This window comes from Lolium rigidum, chromosome 1, assembly GCF_022539505.1.
Source record: "Lolium rigidum isolate FL_2022 chromosome 1, APGP_CSIRO_Lrig_0.1, whole genome shotgun sequence".
Taxonomy (NCBI): Eukaryota; Viridiplantae; Streptophyta; class Magnoliopsida; order Poales; family Poaceae; genus Lolium; species Lolium rigidum.
In genome coordinates this window covers 139829694-139839416 of record NC_061508.1, presented here as the reverse complement: position 1 = coordinate 139839416, position 9723 = coordinate 139829694, and the positions used below count along the sequence as shown (strand labels likewise).

Below are 9723 nucleotides of genomic sequence, written 5' to 3'. Positions count from 1 at the left end.
AGCGCTCCACCGATCGATGTCGCGAAGCCCAGCCAAGCCCTCCTCCCTTGGCGCACAGCAGCCCTCGGTCGCCCTATCCGGGCTAGCGCTCTTGTCCTCGGCGCCCACCGCAAGCCAGGCTGTTTTCCGCGGAGTCCGTTGGCTGTCCCTCCTGCCTGAAATTGGAACAAATTGTCCATGAACCTGAACATGGAAGGATTCCATGGTGCAAAAGAGTTCAACTTTTTACCGTCTAACAGCGAGGAGGACGTCGAGGGATGGACTGGATCGAAGACGGCGTAGATCGGGACCAGTCGCTGTTGCCGGTCGTCGCCGCCGTTCGCCGCTCCGCATGGAGAGGCAGGCTCGGTCGTCGCCGCCGGTCGCCGCTCCGCCTTGAGAGGAAGGGCCGCGACTTGAGACGGGGTGAGCGGCGGGTTGAGCGCCGGTGGCAGGGCAACGGTGGAACCCTAGCTCTCCATCATTGTGTCGTTCCAACAAAAAAAATGTTCTGTGAGTCGGAAAAAACTCCAGGTCTGCCGTGCCGAGCAAAGGAATTCTTTTTCCTGCGCAGGCCCACAGATAATGCAAGGAACGGCACAAGCTCTGAGAATGCAGCGTTTGCAACAGGATTACTTGTTGTAACTAATTCATAGTCAAAGAACGATATCGCGGAGCATAGAAATACTGCGAAAAAAAGTAGGCGAATCTGACATGAAAAATGTCCAAAATGATTTAGGCATTTTACTGATTCCAACGGTATAGATTTTGTCGAAAACCGACGTGTAGAACTCAAGATATGAATTTTACAATACGCGGTTAAATACTAAGTGGTGTCCGAAATGTTGTCCGAACAAGTTTCTCGAATCGAAAAACTTTCTACACGAAAGTTGTAGAGAATATATTAACGAACTTAACAACAGAGAAATCATCTAAAACGGAGATCTAGATCTATTGTTAAGGAATTTCAAGGTTAGACATGACTTATGAGCTGGTACACACGATCGATTCGTTGTATGAAAAAGAAATGACGTGGCATGGCTTTTCGCTTGCTGGTACTAGTTCACTTTTAACCAGGTGTGCACGATCATGATCAGACAAAAAGGGAAAAAGAATAAACCAGAAGAGATGCTCACGGCGGGAGGCTGTTTTGGTCGCTGAAAACGTACGCGCCCGCGAACGTGGTTGGTTCGTATCGTCGATGCAAAAGGCACCGCGCTTGGACGAAGTGAAGACTAAAGAGGGTGTGCGGATGATGTGCGGTAGGCGACGGCAGTCTCGGGGGTGTCCTTGGCGCTCTCCAGATGACCGCGCTGTTCGTCCCTCAACATGGCGATGGCATGGCTTCGGCGGCAACGCAGAAACAAAATCAAAACGGCGCAAAACCATGTCTTAGGGGTAGGCGGCGGTAGGAGGAGTTGACGAAAACAAATGGAATAGAGCTAATGATCAACGTACGCGGCGTACCGGTCCGATGAACTCCGATGACGTCGTAGCCAACAGCGACAACTTGATGCACCGCCATGTCCTGGAGGTAGCCCTTGATGAGTATAGTAATTTGGCCGAAGGAATCAGCGAGATGATCACCGAGGGCGTCGGCATCTAGCGATGAACTCGATTTTGGGGGTGGTGTTGCCATGGTTGGTGTGGGCTGTACAGAGCATCTCAGTACAAACTTTCTGAAGCAAAGTGTTGGAGGAGGACAAGGGACGCACGGTGCTCCTCCCGGTTTGCATCGACATGGACTGAGGTGGGAGATCGGGAGGGCTATGCCGACCGGTGGCATTCGGTGCACCTGGACGGTTTGGAAGATTAAGGCAATGAAGTGGGAAATAAATTGGCTGAATGAAACACCCATCTAAATAGGAGTAAATTTCGTATTGAAGTCTTGAGGAAACAGTTACTAGAATTGAGGGGGAAGAGGAAGGAAATTTATACTGGCCATGAACGTACTCACTCCTACATGAAGGTAGTGCTCCAGGTGGAAGATGATGAGATCGGGCTCCGCTCGCTCAAGATGGGCCAGGAGAAAAATAAGCCCAAGGAAAAATGAAGAAAGAAAAAAAGAGAGAGAGAGCTGGTTCGGCTGGTCTTGGGCCGGACTGGCCAGTTTTGGTCCGGTCTGATTACATTGTTTTTCTAAATAGAAAATGGAAAAACACTTTGATGCTTCAAATAAAATCGAAAAAATGCAAATGCGGTATCGTTGGATTCGTTATGAAAAATACTTCAACATGAGACCATAAATTGGAATAAAAATATAAACTTTATAAAACCAAAATTTGATATACATGTCTATGTGGCTATACTGCCTTTTTAGGGTTTAATATTTTCTCAAAATAATAATTTTATAAATTTTAAAAACCTCCAAACAAAATAGGGTATCGTTGGCAAATATTTTTCAAACCAAGGTTTATGAAAACTATATTTTTGAAAATACCTTTTTAATAAACACAAAAGTTTTAAATCCTTGTGAAATTTCATCTATGACAAACAAACAAACATTCGCTTTATTTTATTTTCACATTCCAAAAATTAGAAAAATTCGGGATGTGACAGACTACCACCCTTAAAAGAAATCTCGTCCCGATATTTGAAGAGGCTAGAAAGAAAATAGGTTTGGCATATGTCGAGGTGGGCTACCACCTTTAAAAGAAACTTTTGTAGGTAGTCTTAGGTCTTGGGTTTGGGCTAAGTTGATCTTGGGTATCGCTTGGCACATCCGAGGATATGACTTGACACTCGGTCATCTTTTCAAATATCTATGGCTCCTGACTTCATATCCAGTAGTGGCTGTTTATTCACATCTAGTGAACGACATATAACTTCAAGGTAACTTGAGTATGCTTTTCCTCATATTTGGGATTCTAATCCATATAGGATGGTGGTTGATAAAATTAGGACAATGAGGGGTCACTCTTTGGGTCAATCAGGAGGCCAAGATATGAAAACTTCGTGACATCCTTCATCTTTTCCTTCTTGGTGTCTTTGACATCCTTCCACCACTCTAAACTAGTGGTTGAATCTTCGATCTCGTTGTAGTCCTACGCTTGGCAGCACTTGCCTACTATAAAGGTATAATATTTATCCATCCTAAGGTTCAGGTTTATCAGCGACGTCTCACTTGTAGGTATGTCTCTTTAGATTCACAAAGTCAACATTACGAAAGCGAATAATAAGAGTAGTAGGAATGGTGATCAATCCATTCTGCACCCAGATCATTACTTCGCATTTGATTTATTGAATCTCGTATCCTAACACTTGGTCAACCTCACAAGTTTGATAAAAACTTCCATGGGAAATTGAATCAATTTTTCAATCCCCATTATTGAATTGTTTTGAAAACATTTCTATCGATCCTTAAATAGGGTTTTGCGTATCTCACATTCTACGCTTCTTCATCTTGATAGGAAACATCAAGGTTGGTTTCACTAATGTTGTCTTCATGGAGAGTTGCAGAGAAAACATTCTCTGGGTTAGGTATAGATGAGAATAGATAGAAAGATTCTAAGGGAGAATTCCTACCCAAACACAGCAGATCAAAGCAATTCAGCAAACAACAATCATCTAACAAGCATCAAGCAACATGGTTAAAATACAAACAAACTAGTATGGTCATACCACAATTTGGTATGATCAATACGTTATTACGACATCGTCGGTGAATAAAAGAAAACTAATGGTGGTCTAATCTATTTCTATCTTGAATGTTTCAAGTTTCCACTACATCTTTCTCGATGTATCTTTGGGAGTTGTGTAGTCTGCATCGGAGTATTTCTTAAAGTTCTCCGTTTGGTTTTCTATGCAACATTTCGTGTGGAGTCGAAAAATATAATGTGAATCATCAGTCTTCACGCTTGAGTGACATGGTCATCATCAGTCCTTCCTTTAGGCTTTTATATTGTAGGCCATCTAAGGTAAAAGGAAATACTTTTGAAGGTGAAGTAGGAGAGAATACAAGAAGTTCAAAATGCAAACTTCACTTTAGTAAAATAGGATAATATAGTTTTCTCATCCTAGGGTCTTCCTATTTCTAATCCAAACCTAGGGTCACGATCCTACGGTCAACACAATGCTCTGATACCATCTGTAGCGACCTCACCTTTTAAGGTGTCGATCTCTGTGCGTATATGTGCTAGTCCCTGGATCAATCGCTAGCACACACAGTACAAGATGTAATACCAAGAAACAAAGGTCTTTATTACATCGAATGATCCAGAATTTACATAAAGGATTACAAATTGCATAGCACAAGGCTAGCATATCATCAGAGTTTCACAACGAATAAACATAGACAGCATGGAGTCCTTCGTCTTCATGTGCCACAGGCGAGCATGTTGAGGATAGACTCGTAACCCCTAACGTTCCCTTACTCATCGACTAAAAAACCTGCAACATGATACGTTGCAGCCACGAATGGTCAATACATTTGAATTGTATTGGCAAGGACACTTTTGTGGACTCGAAAGGCATCCTATACCTACGTGCACATCTGGCTGGTAGAGCTCAGGTTCATTTTGCATAAAGCCAATTTTTCCCTATCATTTATCAAAACATTTTCTTTCAATCTAATTTACAGTAACATTGGTAAATCCCCAATGTAACCATTAACAGTAGCATTGGTAAAGCCCCAATGTACCTTCCTACCCTTGTTCACCCACCAGTTTTTATTTAAGAAATTGGGATGAGGAGATCTTCGAACAAGGACTTGTCAGTTCTCTCAACTTGTCCATAACCGGGGACACGGCTAAGTAATTAGATTTTACACTCTCGAGAGGTTGTACACCTTTACCCACATGGCCAGGTCAATCCTTCTACCTCGATGCACATTTTGCTCAGAGGACAGGTGCAGACCGTGGCCGAGACCTTCTGTGTGTAATCACCCGAACCATTCCCTAAGGGCCCCGTTCCACCTACAAGTATCCCTCTACCACCACCTGGCCCCTAGGATCCGGGTTCATACAACATACTTTGTCAAGCCAGAGCCATAGTAGCATGTGGTTGTACGGCAAGCTAATGAGCAAGATTTGTCTACAATCTCTTTAAGCCTGGGTGACTTTCCGCAAGTGTGCACTAGCACCAGGGTCTTGCCCCCTGATACAGCCACCCTCTCCATAACTCCACCATTCACCCAGGTAATTCATTAAACTTAGTTGTTTTTCCTTAACCTCTATCAAAACATTTTCCATGGCATAGCAGGTAACAACTAAATTTAATGGCGGCTAAGGGAGTCTAGGAGTGGTGTAGCTAAACTACTAGGATTTAATAGCAAGCAAAAATAGCATAAACCCTAGACATGTCTACTATAAAAACACTACGGTGCAAGAATTAAAAACTGGAACTTTTGGTGTGTGTCACTTGCCTTTTTGTAGTCGAAGAGTGTTCTCTTTTCTTTCAACAAAACACATCGCTCTTCAAACGAACTATAAAATAAAAATATTGCACAACATAAACACACAATTCATAACAACATAATACAATCAAGAGAACAATTTGGAAAACGTTCTATGGTACTAAGATGTGGCATGAGGTTTGGCTTGCAAGATATGGCTTGATAGATTGGCAGGGTCATGTACTTTGAAATAAAAAGATTATCCGAGTCAAGTGCTTAGGAGGAAAAGATTGACAAGAGCATATGGTCAAGCGTTGTTTGCTACACCGGAATGAATAATTGGAATGATCCATGTGATAGAATCACATGAGTCTCAGATGGCGTAAAGCAACAACACTCACCAATGGCACAAGGAAAAAGATTAGTTAGGAACTAGTGATATGAAAATTTACTCAAATAACTCAATTGCTATTCGAATAATATGGACTAAGATAATATACTGTGGAGAGATGTGATCATGTAACATGATGAATCTAACCTATAATAGGGGCACACGGAGCCCTCCGGAGCTATCCACGCCAGCCGCACGTCGCGGAAGGGCTGGGCAGGGACCTTGCTCGGTCTGCACCAATTGATCCACGTGGTGCTATTTGGTTGGCTCAGATGAGAGGAAAAGGTGTGACAAAATTAGCATCCGGATGAAACCCAATCCCCGCAGCCGTCGCTCTCTCCCCAATCCCCAACTCCTTCGTCCCGGCCCCTCCTCTCCCTCATCTCCGATGGCGGCTAGCACGATTCCCTCGTCCACCGCCCCCTCCACTCCATCGTCTGCGCCTCCCGGAGCCTCGCCTTCCTCGCGGTCTACCCGCACCACGATGTGCCCGGAATCTCAGATGCAGCGCGCGCCTCTTCTAGGGCACGGCCACCGACATCCCCTCGCCTGCGCCGCCGCATCTCTCCTCCTCGCCCCCATCCTCGTGACTCTTCGGTCGGTCTACCCGGACGGCGCTGCTTGATCCGCCGGAAGATGCCCTACCAGGACGGCGCCGTCCGGACTCCGGTCCCGCCCGGCGCCAGCCCCGCCCAAGCGCCGCGCCTCGGGAGAACTGTGCTCGTCCGAGCTCATCGTCACGTACAAGCGCCGCTGCACAGCCATGCGAGGCGCCAACTCCGACTGCGGGACGGTAAGCATTGGCATCCCTAGCCATGATGTTCGTCTTCTTCCCCTCGTCCCTTTTTCGCTAATATATATAGTTGGAACACCTCGCTATCATGTTGTGTGTTGCCACTATTCGGCCAATATTTGAATTTTACGCTCGTAGATTCACACTTTTTTCTTAAAAATGCTACGAATCTTGGTGGTGCCTAGAAATTTTGTACCCAACAGAGAAAAGTTTTCATCTTCAGAGATGTTCTACGTAACTGAACTTTGCTCATTGTGCTTGCCTTCTGTGTAGCCTTGTGCCACCATGGTGGTGTGCAGTCACAATTCTCGCCAAGGTGTTGTCCACACATTGGATTACTCGGAGGGACACATTGGAGGGCTTCCTGCAATGCCCAGGTGTAAATAAGAGTGGGCGATTCAGAGCTGCATTCGTGATGTGCTCATATACAATTATTGTCAACAGGTGCAATAGGTCAGTGCTAATGCTCTTGTTATGCATCATTTGACAGAAGAAACTTGCACATAACTTCATGACCAGATTTATTCTATTACATCATTTTGTATTTTGTGCATTAGCTAAATTTCAGTATTGTTAGCTGTTTATATCTTGGATTAACTTTTTTTTTATCTTGCTTTGAGAATAACAAATGGAATGAAGTATGCTTATTTTAAACTATAGCGTCATGTAGAAATAAGAAGCTTGTGCCCTTCTTGTATGATGCAGGAATGCAACTCTATCTTGAAGACATATAAATTCTTCATTCCTTCGTTTACCTTGGTTTGATAATAACCAATATTTATGGTCAACTTCTAGGAAAATTTGCAAATCGAGTATTTTGCATGGATAGCTGCTCGGATGGCTTGGCGATGCCCCGTCTATGGTTCAAGTTCAGTGATGACCGCGATGCATGGGGTCACCCCCTCCTTATGATGTATCCACCAAGGAGTGATTCTGGTCGTTGTCTGATGGCATTCGTGACCTTTCCACCTTTGAAGGTACCAATACCAGCGACATGTCTAGCTGATTTCTCTATCTTCTGCATCTTTGCTCACAAGTTCAGAAAGTAGGGCTCGTTTGCATCGTTGTTCATAAGTTGGCCTGGGCACCTTAATTAATTATATCGAAACTCTGTTATTCAGCGAAGATTTTTAAGGTCCAATGTCATGTGTTGAATGAGAGAAATGAGCAATATAACGGAAGGATCATGTCAGGGGTCTGATAGCTGCGATGATAGTAAACCTAAATTTATGTATTTAGGCATTATTGGTGTTCGTTAGAGAAATGGTTATAAGATATGTAAGAGCTGGAGAAATGTCAAAATTTACAAATAGAATCATTTAGGCGCAAACGCAAAGAAAATAGAATATCTAAATGCTGAAGTATGATGCCTGAATTAAATAAAGCTGAGTGACCCAGTCTCAATTATATTGCTTTACCTCTTGATTATGTGTCCTTTTATGCAGGAGCTTATGTTTGATTAACTGAAGCTTGCTATCTGCAAAGTTTTTTTTATATCCACATCTTATGTTCATAAACATGTTTAGCCTCGCTCGTAGTAGCTGCAGTTATTAATTATGCAGGAACTTTTTGTAAACTGGGCTTTACCTTTCCTTGATAATTTACCATTTTTTACAATCCATAGAAAACTTTATGCACCTATATTTCTCACAATGTTTGTATGTAAGAAACCATTGTTTGGACCTGACCTGATGTAAAATTTTCTCGTAGAACTTCAACTGAATAACAGGTGACCAAAACGGTATATCATGAAGAGGGTCTAATCGCACGTCTCCATTGCCTCAGAGGTCGAAATCAATCTTGAACTCTCGCGGTTACTAATTTATTAGACACGGTTCATGTTGGAGTAAAAGAGGAAATTTGATGAGCAGTCATGGTGTGAGCTCACCCATCGATAAAACGATGGCTTTGATAGTTTAATGCAATAACCTGCATTCCCTATTGGGTTTCGCTCGCCATTTCCAATAAGAACACACTTTGGTGAGCCAAGTGGACCACACCCCCTTGTGATCGAGTCATGAGAGGCACTCAGGAAATCTGTAGTGTATTTTCGTGGCCAACCAGTTGGTACAGTTGTTGCGGTAGATCATGCATGTGAGGAAGTGCTCAATTATGATCAGGTAAGACCCTTTTAAAACAGGTCATTCTTTATTTTCTAGATATTGACATATCTAAATCCGTAATTTAGCATCTCCGGTTGGCTTGTAATTTTCTTCATTCGCATGTTTTAGGTATAATAATGATGATGCTACATTATTCTGTGGTATTTTGAGGATAATATCTATTATGAACTGATGAAACGGAAGGTGTTCACTTGGGGCCTCTATTATTTGATATTAATTGATGAAATTTTGCTTTATAATTTGATTATCATGGGCAGTAAGGCTTTCGATACTCTGCTTGCTTGTAGTCATGGTTCGCAATTTTTTTTTCTATTTTACTTAAATAATTGTTATCTGACTATTTACTTTTGATGATTTTATCCTTACAATGGCAGGTTTTTGTCGGCGATTTTGTTCCCACTGCGTTGGATTTTCTGATGAACAAAGAGCCCAGAATAGTGAAGTACTTCCTATTGAAAACTCTCCACTTGCAAAGCTCGCGTTAAATGGTAGACCAGTTCAAGCTTGGAGCAGGAGCTATGCCTACAAATTTCAAGGTGGATCGTAATATAAAAATATATACACTGAAACATCAGTTGAGGATTTTGGTAGGCCGTGATTTTGTTTCGTACAGATTCAGTTCCAGAATGTTAATTGGTTATTCCCCTCGTGTGACTTCATATTTTGGTTGTCCATGCAGTCCAGCAATTGAAGGCAATATTTGGCTCATCCATGAGAAGCACAAAAGATTATACATGGAGGTGAGTTATCCTGAACACCACTTTCTTTTCAATGCACCATGACCACATTGACGAGAAGTTTTGCACGGTAGGCCACTGCCTCGATGATATCATCCGAAGATGTTAGATACCTGTTTTTCGTGCATTTTCCTTGTATTTTTTAGTGCATTCTACATAGTGAAATCAATTATGCTTATTTTCTCTTTTCGAAACTATGCTTTGGCATGCTACTGCCTTGATGATATCATCTGAAGATGTGAGCCCCCTGCCCTTTTCATATATTTTCCAATTCTTATATATGGTGGAATTTCCAAAACTAAATAGTAGCTAATAGTTTAACTAGCAAAGATGCCACTTGAAGATACCTTACTTAGAAGTGGATTTTC

General features: G+C 42.6%; 1 long non-coding RNA gene across 1 annotated transcript; it reads left to right on the top strand.

Moving 5' to 3' along the window:
* The first annotated feature begins 6815 nt into the window (after positions 1–6815).
* LOC124682468 lies at positions 6816–8583 on the top strand. Its single transcript, XR_006996296.1, has 3 exons — positions 6816–6948; positions 7291–7472; positions 8206–8583. It is a non-coding gene; the product is annotated as an uncharacterized LOC124682468 (long non-coding RNA).
* The last annotated feature ends 1140 nt before the right edge of the window (positions 8584–9723 follow it).